Raw genomic sequence first — 14,029 nt, forward strand, 5'->3', positions numbered from 1 at the left:
CTTATACAGGATAAACTCATAAATTGTCTGCCCTCTATAACACTGATAGAGAGATATGCACAGGTGTTTGTGCCCCCAGGTATTAATCACTTACTCTGGGTTAATTAATAAACAAAAGGGATTTTATTAAGTATAAAAAGTAGGATTTAAGTGGTTAAGTAATAACAGACTAAACAAAGTAAGTTACCAAGCAAAATAAAATGAAACACGCAAGTCTAAGCCTAATACATTAAGAAACTGAATACAGGTAAATCTCACCCTCAGAGATGTTCCAATAAGCTTCTTTCACAGACTAGACTCCTTCTTAGTCTGGGCCCAATCCTTTCCCCTGGTACAGTCCTTCTTAGTTCCAGCTCAGGTGGTAACTAGGGGATTTCTCATGACTGGCAGCCCCCTTTGTTCTGTTCCACCCCCTTTTATAGCTTTGGCACAAGGCAAGAATCTTTTGTCTCTCTGGATTCCCAGCCCTCCTTCTAAATGGAAAAGCACCAGGTTTAAGATGGATTCTAATTCAGGTGACATGATCATATGTCACTGTAAGACCTTCTTCTTTATTACCTAGTAGCTGGAAGACAGGTACATAGGAAAGCTTGCTGGTTAACAAACCCATTCACAGTTCATTGATTCTGAAGCACCCTTAATGGCTTCCACTTAACATGTTTACATCAGTAACACAAGTTTATATCTTATTCTCCTAACTCCAGACATAGAAATAACACATGCAAACAAATAGGATGAACAGACTCGGTAGATCATAAGCTTTGTAATGATACCTTACAAGAGACCTTTTGCATGAAGCATATTCCAGTTACATCATATTCACTCTTATAAACATATTTCCATAAAACATATGGAGTGCAATGTCACAGGGGGCATGCAGTCTCACTGCCACTGCTCTCACCCATTTCTTCCAGTGCCAAGCTGATCTGCTCTGCCTAGGTGGAGAAGTGTTTGTCCTTAGGGGTGCCATTTAAGGAAGGAATGGGGGACTGTCCTGGCCCCTTAGGATAGTAAAAATCTGGGGGGGAATTTGTCTCTCAGCCATCCCTTGCATCCTTTATCCAAAATACTCATTTGGCACTGAAGTTAAATAGGTTTTAACAAAATCAGCCAAAACAGAGTTTTTCAAGGTGTGATTTAAAATCCCTTCCCCCAGGGCCACCCTTAGGATTTATGGGGCCCTACGCAGTATTATTAAACTGGTGACCACTGAAGGTGGACCCCAGACAGCACTGCTGACATGGATTTTTAATATAAAAGGAGGCAACATAAATGTATCTTACCTCCCAAAAACAAACAATAACAAACATATATACAAATAAACAAAAACACCTTGGCCCTCAAATCTTCATGCCTTCTTTACACATCAGAAGAAAATCTAACAAAGACAGTCCCAGTTATTGCCCTTTACAGATCACCTTTAAAAATGAAATTATTCTTTACATTCCCAATTCTCCAAAACCAAGGTAACTGCTGACTTTGTGGGGCTGAAAGACTGGATCTGGGTGTGAAAATTTGTCCATTTCCACCATTGCATAGACATATAGAACAGAGTGCTGGGAGCACAACAGAATAGGTTAGGACAAGAGAAAGCTGATTGGGGGAAAGAAGCCCTCAAAAAAATCTTGTCTTTAAAATAGCCACAGAGTTAGTTTAGTAGTCAAGATTTTTTAGGTCAAGTGAGATACAGTCCCATTAAAACAATCATGTAACATCCACATTTTACACTTCTTATACCTTTTTTTTTTTACACATAGTTGGGGCTCAAACTATGGCTCTGATCCTGATTTTACTCTCTCAGGATCAATCGTGGATAATTTCTACCACCCACTTCCTTTTGGGGAAGCAATAATTAAAAAGCTATTCAGGAACTCGCATAGACTTTATGGTGGAAATTTATGTCATTTGATCAAGAGGTTCCCAATATATGTCCTCCCCCTGCATTATGATCTTCTTTTAATTTTCAAAGTACTCTAAAATCCACATCCACTGTCCAAAAATGTGGTTAATGCAGGTCTTGTTTACACTACAGTGCCTTTGCTGGTACAGCTATGGCACCTAGGCTCACCTCTGCTTAGTACCCTCTTCAACCCAAGAGATGTGTTTCAGATTCCTGCTGGCACTGCTAATCTGATGTGCCTTTTCTGGCTTGTCAGATTGGGTTTATATCTGCTGGTGAACTACAGCACCACTCATTAGACTGCTTCCCAGGCTAGCGAACCACCCACAGGCACCGACTCCATGGGTGCTGCGGTGCTGGAACACCCACAGGAAAAAATTAGCGGGTGCTCCACATCCACCAGCAGCTGAGCTCTCCCTGACCCTCACCCCCTCCCCCTCCTCGCTTCCTCCTCCCCCGAGCGTGCTGTGTGCCCACTCCTCCCCTTCCCAGCGCTTTCTGCCCACCACCTAACAGTGTTTGGCGGTGCTTAGGACTTTCTGGGAGGGAGGGGGAGGAGTGGGGATGCAGCGTGCTCAGGGGAGGAGGCAGTAAAGAGGTGGGGCAGCGGCAGGAACTTGGGGGAATAGGGTGGAATTGGGGCAGGGCGAGGGTGGTGCAGGGGTGGGGTCAGGGGCGGGGGGAGGGTCAAGCACCCATGAAGCAGAGGGGAAGTTGGCGCCTACGGAACCACCTGTTCATTAATTTTATACCAGTCTAACTCCACTGATTTCATTGGGGTAGCTCCTCATTTACACTGCTACAAGTAAGGAAAGAATCAGGCATAGGCACTGACTCTGTGGGTGCTCCAGGGCTCAAGCACCCCTGGAAAAAAACAGTGGGGATGATCAACACCCACCAGCCACAGCTGTTCATCTGGGCCACCATTCAGCTGTTCGACAGCTGGCACGGGGCCTCGGGGGAGAGGGTGGAGCAATATCAGGAATAGGTGGAATGAGGGTGGGGCCTCGAGGAAGGGGGCGGAGCAGGGACAGGAAGAGGCTGAGCGAGGGTGGGCCCTTGAGGGAGGGGGTAGAGTGGGGTGGGGCCTGGTGGCGGAGTGGGGGTGGAGCACCCACCGGAAAAAATAAAAGTCAGCACCTATGCTTCCAAATTCAGTATAGAGTCAGAAAAGCTCATCAAAATTATGATTTTTTCTCCAGGGATGGGGGGAACAATCTGATGACCCTGGCTCCTCAGGTTCCATCTTAAGGGGGAGGGTGTGTGATGGGATATACAAACCGCACATTGGACAACAAGGGGTTAAGGTAGCTGCCTCTGGGCTCAGCTAGCCCTGCCCCACCACATCTTCAAGAGATGCACAGATTGGGGGAGGAGTTAAAAGGGAGCAGAGCAGCTCACCCATGGGCAGGCCAGGGACAATAAAGTACCTTTACTGTACAGCTCCTGAGGAAAGGGCTGAAGTAAGGTGGGATCTTTCCATTCAAGAACTACCTAAAGGTGCCTATGATATTCTGAGGTGAAACCCAGACCAGTGAGGGGATGTGTCATCATCTGCCTTGCAACCTGGGGTGTCTCACCATACTTTTCTGCTGTAGCTCCCAACCTGATCCCCTCACAAACAGCCAACCAGCATGCAGACCACACCCTGGATGTCTGTGGAAAGCTGCAGCATGCCAGCAACGCTGACCCCAGCTGCCTTGGTTACTAGCTGCAGGGTCACCCCAACACACTCCCAGTCCCGAATTTTCCCTCAAAAGGTGTTTTCTGCACTGTTCAGCCCTCTCCTGGACAGTTCAGGTATTTTAGGTCTGTTGCCCTGGTAAGGGAACAATATCCAACAGTTTTCTACACAGCCTCATTTAACCACAACATTGGATTAGTTTTGATGAAAGAATAAAACAAGTTTATTTAACTACAAAGAGAGAGATTTTAATGAGTACAAGTTTAAGGCATTAAAGTTAGAAATGGTTACAAGAGAAATAAATATAAAATGCTTCCTAGTACTATAACTTAACATACTAGACTTGGTTCATAGTGAAATCCCTTAACACATATTCCCAGTAACATCACAGAGCATCACAGAGACTTGGTAGGATAATACGCATGACTGGTATTGGTATAGAAGGAGACTCAAGGAGCTTGGCTTGTTTAGCCTAGCCAAAAGAAGACTGAGGGGAGATATGATTGTTCCCTATAAATATATCAGAGGGATAAATACCAGAGAGGGAGAGGAATTATTTAAGCTCAATACCAATGTGGACACAAGAACAAATGGATATAAACTGGCCATCAGGAAGTTTAGACTTGAAATTGGATGAAGGTTTCTAACCATCAAAGGAGTGAAGTTCTGGAACAGCCTTCCAAGAGAAGCAGTGGGGGCAAAAGACCCATCTGGCTTCAAGATTAAACTCGATAAGTTTATGGAGGAGATGGTATGATGGGATAACATGATTTTGGCAATTAACTGATCTTTAACTATTCATGGTAAATAGGCCCAATGGCCTGTGATGGGATGTTAGATGGAGCAGGATCTGAGTTACGACAGAAAATTCTTTCCTGGATATCTGGCTGGTGAATCTTGCCCACATGCTCAGGGTTCAGCTGATCACCATATTTGGGGTCGTGAAGGAATTTTCCTCCAGGGCAGATTGGAAGAGGCCCTGGGGGTTTTTCGCCTTCCTCTGTAGGGCACGGGTCATTTCCTGGAGGATTCTCTGCACCTTGAAGTCTTTAAACCATGATTTGAGGACTTCAGTAGCTCAGACATAGGTGAAAGGTTTATCGCAGGAATGGGTGGGTGAGATTCAGTGGCCTGCGTTGTGCAGGAGGTCAGACTAGATGATCTGAGGTCCCTTCTGACCTTAATATCTATGAGTCCATGAGTCTATGAGAAGGGTACACCTTGCTCAGGAAGGACAGGCAGGGGAAAAAAGTAGGAGCTGTTCCTTATATATTACAAATCTATACACTTGGACTGAGGTTAAGATGGGAATAGGAAATAGACTTGATGAAAGTCTCGGGGTAAGGATAAAAGGGGTAAAAAACAAGGGCGATGTCCTGGTAAGGGTCTTCAATAGAACACCTAACCAGGAACAAGAGGTGAATGAGGCTTTTTATAAACAACTAACAAAATCCTCCAAAGCACAGGACTTGGTGGTAATGGGGGAATTCAACTAGAAGACATCTGTTGGGAATATAATGCAGCAGGACACAGATTATCCAACAAGTTCTTGGACTGTAAACTCAGGAATTTGGTAGGTAAGATCCCATGGGTAGAAAGTCTAAGGGGAAAAACAGTTCAAGAGAGTTGGCAGTTTTTCAGAGACATTATTAAGGGCACAAGAGCAAACTATCCCACTGAGTAGGAAAGATAGGAAGTATGGCAAGAGACCCCCCCCCCCGGCTTAACCAGGAGATCTTCAATCATCTGAAACTCAGAAAAGAAGAAGTGGAACTTAGGTCAAATTACAAAGGATGGCTATAAACAAATAACACAAGTATGTAGGGACAAAATTAGAAAGACCAAGGCACAAAATGAGATTCAACTAGCTAGAGACATAAAGGGTAACAAGAAAACATTCTACAAATATTATTATTATCAGAAGCAAGAGCTAGACCAAGGACAGGGTAGGCCAATTACTCAATGAGGAGGAAAAAACAATAACAGCAAATGTGGAAAAGGCAGAAGTGCTAAATGCCTTTTTTGTTTCAGTTTTCACCAAAAAGGTCAGTAGTAATTGGATATCTAACCTAGTGAACGACAGTGAAAATTAGATAGGATCAGAGGCTAAGATAGGGAAAGAACAAGTTAAAAATTACTCAGATAAGTAAGATGTCTTCAAGTCACCAGGGCCTGATGAAACACACCCTAGAATACTCACGGAGCTGACTGAGAAGATATCTGAGCCATTAGTGATTACATTAGAAAAGTCATGGAAGATGGGAGAGATTCCAGAGGACTAGAAAGGGACAAATACAGTGCCAATCTTAAAAAGGAAAATGTGCATGATAACCAAGGTGGGCCATTTCCTGCACAAATCCTGGAAGTGCTGGAAATGGCCCAACTTGATGATCACTTTAGATAAGCTATTACCAGCAGGACAGTGGGGTGGGAGGAGGTATTGTTTTATGATCTCTGTGTGTATATAAAGTCTGCTGCAGTTTCCACGGTATGCATCCGATGAAGTGAGCTGTAGCTCACGAAAGCTCATGCTCAAATAAATTGGTTAGTCTCTAAGGTGCTACAAGTACTCCTTTTCTTTTTGCGAATACAGACTAACATGGCTGTTACTCTGAACCATCTCATGGTCACTGCTTCCTCGGTTGTCACCCATTTGTACTTCCCCTACCAATTCTTTTCTGTTTTTAAGCAGCAGGTCAAAAGGAGCATGGTCCCTAGTCAGTTCCTCCAGCACTTGTACCAGGAAGTTGTCCCCAACACTCTCCAAAAACTTCCTGGATTGTCTGTGCACTGCTGTATTGCTCTCTCAGCAGATGTCAGGGTGATTGAAGTCCCCCATTAGAACCAGAGCCCATGATCTGGAGACTTCAGTTAGTTGTCCAAAGAAAATCTCATCTACCTCATCCTTCTGATCCAGTGATCTATACCATACACTCACCACGACATCACCCTTGTTGCTCTCGCATCTAAACTTAACCCTGTTGAGAGTCTTCGGGTTTTCTCCAGTTTCAAACTGGAGCTCTACGCAATCATACCGCTCTCTTACATACAATGCAACTCCTCCACCTTTCCTCCCATACCTGTCCTTCCTGAACAGTTTATACCCATCCATGACAGTGCTCCAGTCATGTGAACAGCCCCACCAAGTTTCTGTTATTCCAATCACATCATAGTTCCTTGTCTGTGCCAGGACTTCCAATTCTTCCTAATTGTTTTCCAGGATTCTTGCTTTCATGTACATGCACCTAAGAAAACTAGCTGATTACCCTACTTTCTCAGTATGAATCAAAAGGCTTCCTGTCTTGTACCCTCCTCCTTGTGTTTCCTCCCAGTATCCCACTCCCCCACTTACCTCTGGGATTAGGTCACCATCCCCCGGTGAACCTAGTTTAAAGCCCTCCTCGCTAGGTTAGCAAGCCTGCCTGCGAAGATGTTCTTTCCTCTCTTCATTAGGTGGATCCCATCTCTTCCTAGTAATCCTTCTTCCTGGAACAACATCCTATGGTCAAAAAATCCAAACCCCTCTCTCCGACACCACCTGAGTAACCATGCATTCACCTCCACAATTCAATGGTCCCTACCTGGGCCTTTACCTTCAACAGGGAGGATGGATGAGAACACGACTTGAACCTTAAACTCCTTTATCCTTCTTCCCAGAGCAGTAGTCTGCAGTGATCCACTCAAGGTCATTCTTGGCAGTGTCAAATACTCTTCCCCTACTAAGGTTCTTTGATTGCTGACCAAATTTCAGGTCAGGATCTCTCCCAAAATCATATGGCTGCTTCCTTTGTCTACTTAACTGAAAAAGGAAGAGAGATTGATGCAGAGAGATACCTGGCGTGTTTTTGCCCCTCACTTTATAGTCCAGTCACCCTGCGAAGTGCATTTTCCTGTGGGTTCCCCCCCGGTAAAGTTCATTCCTGCTGTGAGATTGGAGTTATGAAGTCTCATGGTGAAAGAGGTTTTATGCTGTTGTTTTCTAAAATGCAGACCTATTTGTTCCTGCCCCCTTCCTTGCCAAAGAATGAGCACTTGACAGGTGATTTGCCCATCAACTCGGATGACAGCTGGCTAGAGGTGTCAGCTTGTCTTTTGCCTTTGAGAAACAGGTTTATCCACATCCCAGACTTGTCTGGTAATCACATTTCAGTCACAATTTCAGTTTGTTCATAACGCTACATATAGTGTTGCTACATACATTTCACCATGATATTATTGACCGGTGAGTTATTATTTTCAAATAATACTTCACAAGGCATATTCTGTACAGAGATTATTACGGTAATGTGCAAGTTGTGAATAAAAGGGTGCATTTGGTCACAGTCCCTCCCTGAGGGAAGGGAGGACCTGCTTCTGATGGACCCTGAGAGGGAGGCATTTCCTCTTCGCACATGCTAACCCAGTTTGTTTGTATTGATTCCCTGTTTGGTTTATGGACTGGCCCTGAATTGGAGCAAGACTGGGAACTAACTTGGCCACAGGGCCAAGGGATGGGAGGAGGCAGCCACCACCCCAAGAGGGAGAAAGCTACCACATCACACCTGTTAGGGGGCTTATTCCTTCACCCACTTACTTCCCTGGTCCTTCTCGCATGAACAGAGAGCAACAATACCCGAAGTCCAAAAGTGCAAACAATTCGATGTTTATTGGGGTGAACTTCCAGCAAGCATGATTCCAGTTTCCTTCCTTAGTATCCTCCTTCCCAGCTCTGACACCACAGAGCCTTACACCTGTGTCCCTGTTCCCATTCCTACCCTTAGCCAAACATGATTCCAACTTCCTTACTCCCATTCCCTGTTCCCATTTCCCCCTTTAGCAAAACATGATTCCAAGTTTCTTACCCCCATTCCCTGCTCCCATTTCCCTCACCCTCACCCTCCCACTCCCTCCCACCCACACCCACCCACTTCCTCATTGACTACAGATTATATAGTAAAACTTGAGTTCTGCTTAGCTATACCTTAACCAATCATTTTCCTGAAATTTAACTAACCAATCCTAACATATTGTAACATGATTATGTAACCAATTATATCCCACCACCTTAATTAGTTTACACCCAGCAAAATTAATTATACAGCAGACAGGAACAATCACAGAACCAGACAGAGATTATACAGACAAACAATAGCAAAGTGGGAACTATAATGACAAGACAATACAGAAGTGAGGATTTCACATCCCAGCTATTGATAAGTGAGTTCTTGCCAGACAGGATGCTATCAAACTAAGTTTCCTTTTACATTTTCTAGGCACTTCCCTTTCTCTGGAGGTGATAGGAATACAATCCTGTCCTGATAGTGCCTAACAGCCCAATAGCACCTTATTTCAATGTGACTAGTTTGGAATGTGAGGATGTGACTGTTCGCTTCCCAGCTTATGGCTGCCTCTGCTGCTTAGCCAAAGGCCTTAGCCTAAGAACAGGGCCTCAGACTGTGAAAGTAAGAGAAGGCCCTTACACCAGCAGACAGTGATTTTGATTCTCTCTTTTATACCTCTATAATTAGCCAAATGATAAGAATACACCTAAATTCTTAGAGTATAGGCCTTTACAGACAGGCCTGAATATCTATATCCTAACAACACCCATGAAGGTGGGTGAGCAGAGCCCCTCCATGCAGAATGGTGGGAATTGGCCCAGGGAGGGGAGACTTAAGGTGCTCCTGGGTGTCAGATCCCTTTGTCACCTCACATGGCCCTGGGCTGCAGCCTGGTGCAGTGTGAGGGCCCAGATTCCCCAACCAAATCCCCTCTGCAGGTCAAAGGGCCTAAGCCCTGACCACTAGGCAATGCTCCCCAAAAGCAATGACCATTACAATCCATAACACGTGTGTCCATGTCTGTGATTTACACATGAATCAATGCAAAATGTGTTGGTCTTTGCCAGCTGAATTGAGTATCTCTCAACCTCAACATTTGCTCCACTGTTAGTGCTCTGCTTCTCTAGGGCCTCACAACAAAACCTTATGTGCAATGTTTTATGAATACAATGACTTCAAACAGAGATTTTAACTCCTATAAATCCAGTGTCAGTAGCACCAATTCTTCACCATTACAGTTAACCATAACCTTGTACTGTGCCTCAGTTCAACAGTATTTGCTTCAGAAAGATATTTTTCTCCAAGAAGGCATTTGGTCAGATCAGCTAATCAGATTTATGCCTCCAGCATCTGTTCTCCTTCACATTATCACTATGTTAATCTCTAGTAGTCAGGTCCACCAGGTTGGCTTTTCCATGCCAACCTGGCCAGGCTGTTGGTTCTCTTAAAGCCTGAATTTCAGTGTTGGTATATGCCATGCTGTGTTGTAAACCCTGTGCAAGTCAGTCATGGATTCTGTCCACACCTGTGCTTCCAGCTGAAGAGGTATGAACAGAAAATTCTTTACCCTTGATTCAATTAACAAACCCCAGAGGTTTGGATGCAACATAGGGATTACTTTGGAATCTTTCCAGTGCATATGATGCTACACTATATGACTGGTCACTGGCATGAGAGAGCACATGCCAGTGTCTGGCTGAATTTGTCTCTCTTTACCCCAATATGCTTCTCTCTTGATATGGAGAACGTCAAAAACTGTGACATAAGGCCACAAGGGGCCATTCTGGTCATTCAGTTCGACCTGTGCAGCACAGGGCAGAGAATGTTACCCAGGGACACCTGCATCTAGCCCAGAACTTCTGGTTGAGTTAGTGCACATCTTCCTGAAAGAGACGTCCAGTCTCTCTTTTCAGACTCCAAGGGATGGAGAATCCACCTCATTGCTATGTAAGTTGGTCCCAAGGTTCATTAGTCATTGGATTCTTTGACCATGGGATGGTGTTCCAAGAAGGAGGAGTGCTAGGCAGAGACGGGCTCCACCTAATGAAGAGAGGGAAGAGCATCTTCGCAAGCAGGCTGGCTAATCTAGTGAGGAGGGCTTTAAACAAGGTTCACCGGGGGAAGGAGACCAAAGCCCTGAGGTAAGTGGGGAAGTGAGACACCAGGAGGAAGGACAAGCAAGAAAGTGCAAGAGGGGGATGATCTGCGAGTTATCTTAAGTGCCTATACACAAATGCAAGAAGCCTGGGAAACAAGCAGGGAAAAATGGAAGGCCTGGCACTGTCAAGGAATTATGACGTGATTGGAATAACATAGACTTGGTGGGATATCTCACATGAGTGGAGTACTGTCATGGATGGATATAAACTGTTCAGGAAGGACAGGCAGGGCAGAAAAGGTGGGGGATTTGTATTGTATGTAAGAGAGCAGTATGACTGCTCAGAGCTCAAGTATGAAACTGCAGAAAAACCTGAGAGTCTCTGGATTAAGTTTAGAAGTGCGAGCAACAAGGGTGATGTCATGGTGGGAGTCTGCTATAGACCACCGGACCAGGGGGATGAGGTGGACGAGGCTTTCTTCTGGCAACTAACAGAAGTTACTAGATCATGGGCCCTGGTTCTCATGGGAGACTTCAATCACCCTTTGTTATCTGCTGGGAGAGCAATACAGCAGTGCACAGACAATCTATGAAGTTTTTGGAAAGTGTAGGGGACAATTTCCTGGTGCAAGTACTGGAGGAACCAACTAGGGGCGAGCTCTTTTTGACCTGCTGCTCACAAACCATGAAGAATTAGTAGGGAAAGCAAAAGTGGATGGGAACCTGGGAGGCAATGACATGAGATGGTCGAGTTCAGGATTCTGACACAAGGAAGAAAGGAGAGCAGCAGAATACAGACCCTGGACTTCAGAAAAGCAGTCTTTGACTCCCTCAGGAAACTGATGGGCAGGATTCCCTGGCAGAATAACATGATGGGGAAAGGAGTCCAGGAGATCTGGCTGTATTTTAAAGAATCCTTATTGAGGTTGCAGGAACAAATCATCCCTAAGTGCAAAAAGAATAGCAAATATGGCAGGCGATCAGATTGCCTTAACAGTGAAATCTTCGGTGAGCTTAAACTCAAAAAGGAAGCATAGAAGAAGTGGAAGATTTGACAAATGACCAGGGAGGAGTATAAAAATATTGCTCAGGAATGCAGGAGTGAAATCAGGAAGGCCAAATCACACTTGGAGTTGCAGTTCGCAAGTTAAGAGTAACAAGAAGGGTTTCTTCAGGTATGTTAGCAACAAAAAGAAAGCCAAGGAAAGTGTGGGCCTCTTACTGAATGAGGGAAGCAAGCTAGTGACAGAGGATGTGGAAAAAGCTAATGGACTCAATGCTTTTTTTGCCTCTGTCTTCACAAACAACACCAGCTCCCAGACTGCTGCACTGGGCAGTACAGCATGGAGAGGAGGTGACCAGCCCTCTGTAGAGAAAGAAGTGGTTCGGGACTATTTAGAAAAGCTGGACGAGCACAAGTCCATGGGGCCGGACGAGTTGCATCCGAGAGTGCTAAAGGAGTTGGCGGATGTGATTGCAGAGCCATTAGCCATTATCTTTGAAAACTCATGGCGATCTGGGGAGGTCCCGGAAGACTGGAAAAAGGCTAATGTAGTGCCCATCTTTAAAAAAGGGAAGGAGGATCTGGGGAACTACAGGCCCGTCAGCCTCACCTCAGTCCCTGGAAAAATCACGGAGCAGGTCCTCAAGGAATCAATTCTGAAGCACTTAGAGGAGAGGAAAGTGATCAGGAAGGAGGCAGCATGGATTCACCAAGTGCAAGTCATGCCTGACTAACCTAATTGCCTTCTATGATGAGATAACTGACTCAGTGGATGAGGAAAAAGCAGTGGATGTGTTATTCCTTGACTTTAGCAAAGCTTTTGATAACAGTCTCCCACAGTATTCTTGCCAGCATGTTAAAGAAGTATGGGCTGGATGAAAGGACTATAAGGTAGATAGAAAGCTGGCTAGATCATCAGGCTCAACAGGTAGTGATGAATGGCTCCATGTCTAGTTGGCAGCCGGTATCAAGCAGAGTGCCCCAAGGGTCGGTCCTGGGGCCGGTTTTGTTCAATATCTTCATTAATGATCTGGAGGATGGTGTGGATTGCACCCTCAGCAAGTTTGCAGATGACACTAAACTGGGAGGAGTGGTAGATATGCTGGAGGGTAGGGATAGGATACAGAGGGACCTAGACAAATTAGAGGAATGAGCCAAAAGAAATCTGATGAGGTTCAAGAAGGACAAGTGCAGAGTCCTGCACGTGGGATGGAAGAATCCAGGAAGAATGCAAGAAGTGCACTGCTACAGACTAGGGACCGAATGTCTCGGCAGCAGTTCTGCAGAAAAGGACCTAGGGGTGACAGTGGACGAGAAGCTGGATATGAGTCAACATTGTGCCCTTGTTGCCAAGAAGGCTAACGGCATTTGGGGCTGTATAGGTAGGTGCATTGCCAGCAGATCGAGGGACGTCATCGTTCCCCTCTATTCGACATTGGTGAGGCCTTATCTGGAGTAGTGTGTCCAGTTTTGGGCCCCACACTCCAAGATGTGGAAAAATTGGAAAGAGTCCAGCAGAGGGCTACAAAAATGATTAGGGGGCTGGAGCACATGACTTATGAGGAGAGGCTGAGGGAACTGGGATTGTTTAGTCTGCAGAAGAGAAGAATGAGGGGGGATTTGATAGCTGCTTTCAGCTACCTGAAGGGGGGTTCCAAAGGGGATGGATCTAGACTGTTCTCAGTGGTAGCAGATGACAGAACAAGGAGTAATGGTCTCAAGTTGCAGTGGGGGAGGTTTAGGTTGGATGTTAGGAAAAACTTTTTCACTAGGAGGGTGGTGAGGCACTGGAATGGGTTACCTAGGAAGGTGGTGGAATCTCCTTCCTTAGAAGTTTTCAAGGTCAGGCTTGACAAAGCCCTGGCTGGGATGATTTAGTAGGGGATTGATCCTGCTTTGAGCAGGGGGTTGGACTGGATGACTTCCTGATATTCTATGATTCTATGATTAGTCTCCCTGTTAAAAATCTGCACCTGATTCACAGTTGAATTTTTCTAGCGTCATCTTCCAGCCACAGAATCTTTTTATAACCTTCTTCATGGATTTAAACACCCTCTATGATTAAATATATTCTCCCTGTGTAGGTATTTATAGACTGTGATAAAGCCACGTCTCATATTTTAACCTTCTTTACTTACTATTATTCCACCTGTCAAACAAATCATATGGCAGTAGATGTCCAAGATTTCACAGCTGTCTTGCATTTTTCAAAAGAAGTATTTTATTCTTAGGATAAAATCTGCGTAGAACCCAGTAGGATGCAATGGATATTGTTGCTTGCAAAACAATCTTTTACTATGTCTCTGGGTTTTCATAGAATCCAAGGGAGTCTGGAGTTCAAATACTCATGAACTCCTTCCTGTGCTTCAAGCCTCAGGTGAAACTTGCCAGGGCACCACAGCTTTGTCTTTAGTGTTCTTCAGTGTCTTCCAATTAGTTAGTCACTTCAAAATTCACATGCCAACTGCTGGCAGAATTTCTTTGGCCTATGTGGATATATGGATATAGATATAGAGCAGGTTGC

At 44.9% G+C, this 14,029-nt stretch overlaps 1 long non-coding RNA gene across 1 annotated transcript in view; it reads right to left on the bottom strand.

Annotated features, from left to right (window-relative positions):
- Positions 1-210: 210 nt before the first annotated feature.
- LOC142073089 (uncharacterized) overlaps positions 211-14,029 on the bottom strand; it is a 56,625-nt gene continuing 42,806 nt past the window's right edge. Inside the window, exons 3-5 of the long non-coding RNA XR_012669778.1 lie at positions 7,166-7,383; positions 6,937-7,070; positions 211-565 (exon numbers count right to left, since the gene is read on the bottom strand). This is a non-coding gene — a long non-coding RNA (uncharacterized LOC142073089). The remainder of the gene's footprint in view (positions 566-6,936; positions 7,071-7,165; positions 7,384-14,029) is intronic.

The sequence above is a fragment of the Caretta caretta genome, chromosome 8, assembly GCF_965140235.1.
Source record: "Caretta caretta isolate rCarCar2 chromosome 8, rCarCar1.hap1, whole genome shotgun sequence".
Lineage (NCBI taxonomy): Eukaryota > Metazoa > Chordata > Testudines > Cheloniidae > Caretta > Caretta caretta.